The sequence below is a fragment of the Cebus imitator genome, unplaced genomic scaffold (genome assembly GCF_001604975.1).
Source record: "Cebus imitator isolate Cc_AM_T3 unplaced genomic scaffold, Cebus_imitator-1.0 Scaffold240, whole genome shotgun sequence".
Classification (NCBI taxonomy): Eukaryota; Metazoa; Chordata; class Mammalia; order Primates; family Cebidae; genus Cebus; species Cebus imitator.
The window spans coordinates 2,306,630-2,314,112 of record NW_016107555.1 but is presented as its reverse complement, the minus strand read 5'-3'; the positions used below and the strand labels follow the sequence as shown (position 1 = coordinate 2,314,112).

The following is a 7,483-nucleotide window of genomic DNA, read 5'->3' as shown; positions in this document are numbered from 1 at the left end:
TCCTTCCCCACCCACCCCCCAACTATCCCCTGTGTGTGATGCTTCTCTCCCTGAGTCCATGTGTTCTCATTGTTCAACACCCTTCTATGAGGGAGAACATACGGTGCTTGGCTTTCTGTTCCTGTGTCAGTTTGCTGAGAATGATGGTTTCCAGATTCATCCAACTCCCTACAAAGGACACAAACTCATCGTTTTTTATGGCTGTGTAGTATTCCATGGTGTATATGTACCACATTTTCTTTGTCCAGTCTATCATTGATGGGCATTTGGGTTGGTTCCAGGTCTTTGCTATTGTACACAGGGCTGCAATGAACATACGTGTGCATGTGTCTTTATAGTAGAACGATTTATAGTTCTTTGGGTATATACCCAATAGTGGGATTGCTGGGTCAAATGGAATTTCTATTTCTAGATCCTTGAGAAATCGCCACACTGTCTTCCACAATGGTTGAACTAATTTACACTCCCACGAACTGTGTTAAGAGTGTTCCTATTTCTCCACATCCTCTCCAGCATCTGTTGTCTCCCGATTTTCTAATGAACGCCATTCTAACAAAATTTCCGTCCTTTTTAAGGCCGAATGACCCATTGTATGTATGTATGACAGTTTGTTTATCCATTCATCCACTCAACACTTGATCGCATATTTTTATTAAAAAGATTTTTAAAGCCAGGCACAGTGGCTCATGCCTGTAATCCCAGCACTTTGAGAGGTTGAGACAGGCAGCTCACTTGAGGTCAGGAGTTTGAGACCAGCCTGGCCAACATAGCAAAACCCCATTTCTACTAAAAATACAAAAATTAGCTGGGTATGGCGGCAGGCGCCTATAATGCCAGCTTCTTGGGAGGCTGACAGGAAAATCATTTGATCCAGGAGGCAGAGGTTGCAGTGAGCTGAGATTGCAGACACTGTACTTCAATGTGGGCAGCAGAGCAAGACTCCAACTCAAACAAACAAACAGAAGGATGTTTAAAACCTCTTTCCCAGCTGGGTGTGGTGGCTCACACCTGTAATCTCAGTACTTTGGGAGACCAAGGCAGACGGATCACCTGAGGTCAGGAGCTCTGGTGTTTGAGATGAGCCTGGCCAAGATGGTGAAACTCTGGCTCAAGATGTAAACATACAAAAATTAGCCAGGCGTGTTGGTGTGTGCCTGTAATCCCAGCTACTCAGGAGGCTGAAGCAGGAGAATCGCCTGATCCCAGGGAGCAGAGGTTGCAGTGAGCTGAGATTGCACCACTGCATTCCAACCTGGGCGACAGAGTGAGACTCCATCTCCCTCCCGCAAAAAGCAAACAGACAAACAAACAAAAACCCATAAACCTCTTTTCCTTCAAGATAGTCAAGATGGTTAGGATAGTTTTCAGTCAGAGGGTTGCTGTGTCATGACTGTTGCCGTTTCATATTTCATTGCATTTACTACAGCTCTCTGTGGTTTTGTTGTTGTTGTTGTTGTTGTTGTTGTTTTTCTTTTGGAGACAGGGTCTCACTCTGTTTCCAAGGCTAGAACACAGAGGCACGATCATGGCTCACTGCAGCCTTGCCCTCCTCCTGGACTGAAGCAGTCCAACCTGCCTCAGCCCTCTGAGAAGCTGGGACTAAAGGCATGTGCCACTGGGCCCAGCTCATTCTGTTTTGATCTCAGTATCAGGATGCTTTCACTGGCAGGACTCTGGCTCTGTTTCTGTCTCCCATGTCAGGGGGGCTCTGCTGTGCTTCTCTGAGACTGTTGTACCCAGCTGGGCTCCATGGAGGTGGTGTCATCCTTAGCTCAGTTTGACTAATTCTAAGATACACTTTTTTTCCTTCACACTTGCTCTCTATGTTGGGCTTCATTGTACATTCTGTGGTGTGGTTATAATTTATTGGCTGCATTTCATCCTTTCTCAATGCACATAAAATAACAGTGACTCTTACAATTAATGAAATATAGCAAGTGCTGAGAGGAAGAAAGGAATTTGACTTCTTTTCCCTAGGAGCAAGGAAAATTTCCCCAGCATGTCCCTGGTAGACCCACTTTCCTCTTAGGAGGAAGGAAAATTTCCCTGGCATGTCCCTGGTAGACTCAAATGTTGTTGCCATAGATTGGGTCATGTGTCTATTTATAAACCATGAGGAAAAGGTTTAGCATGATTAGTACTTGAGTTGGAATAAATGCTGGGGAGTCCACAGCTAAGGCCATCATGTCTAAAGACATAGGATGCAGGCAGCAGTGAGCCTTGGAAGTGCATAGAGATTTCAGTCTTCTATCTAGTTATTCATTATTTCTGTCTAGATTTTGAGCAGTTCTTGTGTGTCCAGCCTGGGGAACAGAACCAGACTGTCTCAAAAAAGTAAAAATAAAAATAACCTTTTTAGGGAAAATATTAACATATACAAAAGCAGGGAAATAATAATACAATAAAGTCCTTCTATTCATTACTCAGTTTCCACAAGTATCAAATCCCAGTCAAAAACCTGTTTTAACTCTGTCATGAAAGAAATTAAGTGAAGTGAACACAAAAACTACCAGGGTCATGTAGTGTAATGAAGATACTTTTCATCCCAAACCTGGGGTTATAACTGATACAGACAGAAAGAAGCTGCAGGAGGACAGTGTCTGCTTGTTCAAGCAGAGTCTTTTGTTGGTGGTGTGTTCCATCAGGTGTACCTGACTGCCACCTCGGGGCAGTATTTTCAATCTGGGAATTTGTACTCACCTAGTGCTACTCAGTTTCATCTCCCATTCTCTGCTTTCTCTTGCACTGTATTTTACTACCCATTTTTTTCTGTCTCACTATGTATTTCCGGTGTCTTGAGATCTTTGTACCAGACTTTTATTTTATAGATTTTTTTACCTACCATAAAAGAAAATGTAGTTCCTAAGGAAAAGTTGCTTACATTCTTGGAAAAGGGGCAGATTTACTGTGATTGGATTTTTGTATACTACCATTTAAAATCAGATGTTCGGTTTTTACATCAGATTTTAAATGTGCGTCATTTTCAAAAAGAAGTATTTTGGAGCACCAAAAATAATAGAACTCTTACAAACTAATTGGCAACATTTACCTTTTTAAAATTTTTGACTTTTGGCTTCTGCCTATAATCCCAGCACTTTAGAAGGCCAAGGTGGGCAGATCACTTGAGCTCAGGAATTTGAGACAGCCTGGGCAACATGACAAAACCCCATCTCTACAAAAAATACAAAAATTAGGTGGGCGTGGTGGTATATGTCTGTAGTCCTAGCCACTCAGGAGGCTGAGGTGGGAAGATTGCTTTAGCCTAGACGGTTGAGGCAGCACTGAGCCAAGAACACACCATTGCACTCCAGCCTGGGTGCCAGAACCAGACTGTCTCAATAATAATAATAATAATAATAATAATAATAATAAATAAACCTTTTTATTAGGGAAAATACTAACATATACAAAAGCAGGGAAAGAATAATATGATAAAGTCCTTCATTACTCATCTTCCACAAGCATTAAATCCTAGTCAAACCTATTTCATTTATACTCCCTCTTACCTCCTCCTGCCGTTATTTTAAATGCCTCACAAATACATCATTTTCATTGTAGATGTTCCAAAGATAAGGGCTTTGGATACATTATATCACAACATACACAAATTCATAATATTCAAGTGCCTACTATGCCCAGATTTCCCCAGTTGTCTGTATCTTTCGCTCTTTCTTTATATTTTCATAGTTCGAATTAGAATCTAAATAAGAGCCATTCATTGTAGTTGGTTGATACATCTCTTAAGTCTATCTGAATTCACAGGTCCTTTCCCCAGACCTCCAGTGTATGTGGTAAAGAAGCTATTTCATCCTGTAGGGTGTTCTATAGTCTAGATTTTGCTGATTGCATTAAATTTGTTACCTCCTTCTTTGCATGACTTGAGAATTAGTAGTTAAATCTAGAGGTTCGGTTGCAGTCTAGTTTGGTACCCTGCCTTCTGGAAAAATGCTTCCTGGATGGTGGTATGTACTTCTACCAGGAGGCTCATATGTCTCTTTTTTAACTGTAATTAGCAGCCACTGATTGTTTCTTAGATCCATTATTAGGAATTTCAAGATGGTGATATTCTAATTCTACCATCCCTTCATTTGTTCATCATACAAATAAATGAAACGTCACCATTATCTTTCAATGGTTACCAGTGGGTTTAAGATTATTTTTTAATCTATAATCAAACTTTAATCAGTTCTTATTGATGATTAAATGATCCATCTTGGGCCAGTAAGAGCATCTTCCTGCAGTATTTTTCCTTTTCACTTTATCCCAGTGGTTTTGTCCTTTTCACATAATCCTTTTTCTCTGGTAAGACATGATTTTAATGCCTCACCTTATACATTGTCTTCCCTAGATCTGGAATTAAACTTGTGTCAGAAGAGTCCACTTTTTTTGTAGTGGGAAGTGGCATTTACATACTGAGTGCCAGGATATTTGTTCTCACTGGGTTGGTTGCTATTACTAGGCCTTTTCAGTAGACAGAATAGGAAATAGGCATTTTCTTTGCTTACTTACTTTTCTTTTTTCTTTCTCTTTTCCTTTTTCTTTTTTTCTTTGTTTTTTGAGACCGAGTTTCACCTTTGTTGCCCAGGCTGGAGTACAGTGATGCGATCTTGGCTCACGGCAACCTCTACCTCCTGGGTTGAAGTGATTCTCCCACCTCAGTCTCCCAAGTAGCTAGGATTGCAGTCATGCATGCGCCACCAGGCCTGGATAATTTCGTATTTTTTCTTTTTAGTAGAGACGGGGTTTCTCTGTGTTGGTCAGGTTGATCCCGAACTCCCGACCTCAGATGATCCTCCCGCCTGAGCCTCCCAAGTACCTGGGGCTATAGGTGCGCCTGGCCTTCTTTCTTAAAGATAAAATACATTATAAATTCATACTGATATTTCCAATTCAAATTCAGATTTTCATATGGCCTTTATACTAATTCTGTTCTTATTTCATCTATATCTTAATCTTTATCTTCTTCCCATGTCTCATATCCCATTTTTAATGACACCAACAAAATTATTTATTTGCTTCAATTCCGTGATGCGTATATAGCCCAGAATAACCATAATCACACTGCTACAAACAGTTTGCTTACTGAAAACAGTTTAGTATTGCATTTTGTGTTGTATATCCTGCCAGAGCTATATAAGCAAATTAATGTATCTTAGAGTTACTGGAAACAGTTCCTAGAGTGGAACCAGCTCAGTGGTTGCATTTTTTCCATTTGGTTTACAGTTTTAATGAGATTGTTATTATTTAAGCTTCTTATTTTCATTCCCTCTGCCCCTTCTTAGATAAATAGTAACATAATATACATCCTTTTTGCCACCTTTCTTTCTTCTAACAATATATTCTTGTGTTTTCCTCATAGCAATATGTAGAGCTCCTTCTCATTCCCTTTTATAATACTATTTCGTAGAACTCCATTTATGAATGTAGCAGTTTATTCACCTAATCCCTATTGATGGGCATATGAGTTGATTCCAGTCGTTTGCCATTACATGTAGTGCTTCAGTGAATAGCCTGCGCATATAGATTTTTATGTTTTTTTTCAGTGTATCTTTGGGTTGTATCCCCAGAAGGGGGATGGTTGACTTAGAGGACAAGTGCATGTATAATTTTGAGGGTGTTGCCTCATTCCTCTCCATGGAGATTGTATCAGTTCGTGTTCACACTAGCAACTAATATGAGTGTTAATTTTTTTCATGGCTTTCTGTATTGTCAGACATTTGGATTTATGTCAGTATGATAGATGGGTACTTGAATATGTGCCATTAATTTACATTTCTATTGTCAATGAGATTGACTCATCAATTTCTATGATTAAGAGGCATTTGTGTTTCTTTTTCTGTAAACTATCTAATTATATTTCTAGTCCATTTTTCTTGAGGATGGGGAAGATTGGTTCTCCTCCCAATAATAGTACTTTTCAATTAATTTAACAAACATTAGAGAACTGCTGTACCCAGTACTGTACTTGGTGCTGGGGAAACAGAGCTCAGTACTAGTGTCAAAGAACTTTTAATACCAACATCTATTGTGTTTTCATTATTATTATTATTATTTTCCTGAGACAGAGTCTCACTCTGTCACCCAGGCTGGAGTGCAGTGGTGCAGTCTCAGCTCACCAGAACCTCTGCCTACCAGGTTCAAGCAACTCTCCTGCTTCAGCCTTCCAAGTAGCTGGGACTATAGGTTTGCGCCACCATGCCTGGCTAATTTTTGTATTTGTAATAGAGATGGAGTTCCACCCTGTTGGTCAGGCTGGTCTTGAACTCCTGACCTCAGGTGAACTGCCCAACCTGGCCTCCCAAAGTGCTGGGATTACAGGCGTGAACCACCACGTCCAGCCGATTGTGTTTTAATTTTATCCCACTATTTTCACTATGTATTAAGCAGAACTAATTGCGGCACTCGGTTTGATGTTATAGAAGTCACTACTTAACCAAAGAAGAATATCCTTGCTTGGAGAAAGTGAGCTTGATATACATTTAGAGAGATGGAAGATAGCCTGTAAGGCCGTGTTGGTACTGACTGCTAGCCTGAGAGCCACGTGGCCTGCTGATGTGATGTTTTATTGTACAGTTGCCTCAAAAACTTGAATAACCAACACTTAAAACCACAAATTTTACATAAAAGTGAAGATTTCTGGAATTTGGAAAAAGTTGGAGGATGAACAGACACTGGTTCCCATTCCTGTGTGGCAGCATTCCCTGGATGGGGCAGCTCTATCTCCATTTCACCATGGTTCACTTCACTCTTGAGTACATAATACCTGCACATCCAGGTTAGGAGCCACTGCTACACGTGGCTGTTCAGTACTTGGAAGATGGCTAGTCCAGATTGGGATATGGCATTTTGTTTAACGTGACTACTAGAATATTTTAAATTATATTGTTTTTATTTCTACTGGATGGTGCTGACTTACCTTCAGCCTGCTGCATTCATTTAAATCTTTTGTTTAGGCTTTGTGTACCATGGAGCTTTATCAGACTGGTGTATGCACATTCATCATTTGACAGGATGAGAACATGTGCCTCTTGCAAATGTCTGATTTTTCACAGGTCTCTGCTGGTTATGGTGGTCATGGCACCTGCTTGCCCTTGCTCTGTCCAGCAGAGTGTGGGTGAGAAAATGCCACAAGTATTTAAATCTGATGACTTAGAGTCTTGGTGAGGAGCACTGTTGCTCAAATATGTTTTAAAATTCTTTTTATTGAGGTATGCTCTACATACAGCAAATTGTTTATATATTATGTATGCTTTTCAATCTGTCTTGATGATTCGTATAAAGACACAGAACATTTCTGTCATCCCGGAAAAGGTCCTTCTTGCTCCTTCACAAGAATTCCTCCTTTCTAGAAGCAACCACTACCCTGATTTCTATCAGCACAGGTCAATTCAACTATGTATATACATATACATATACATATACACACATACACACACATAAATATATAATTTTTTCTTTCTTTCTTTTTTTTTTTTTTTTTTTT

At 39.9% G+C, this 7,483-nt stretch overlaps 1 protein-coding gene across 4 annotated transcripts in view; it reads left to right on the top strand.

The window, feature by feature from the left end:
* RERE (arginine-glutamic acid dipeptide repeats) overlaps positions 1-7,483 on the top strand; it is a 468,771-nt gene that overhangs the window by 317,353 nt on the left and 143,935 nt on the right. The window lies entirely within an intron of this gene.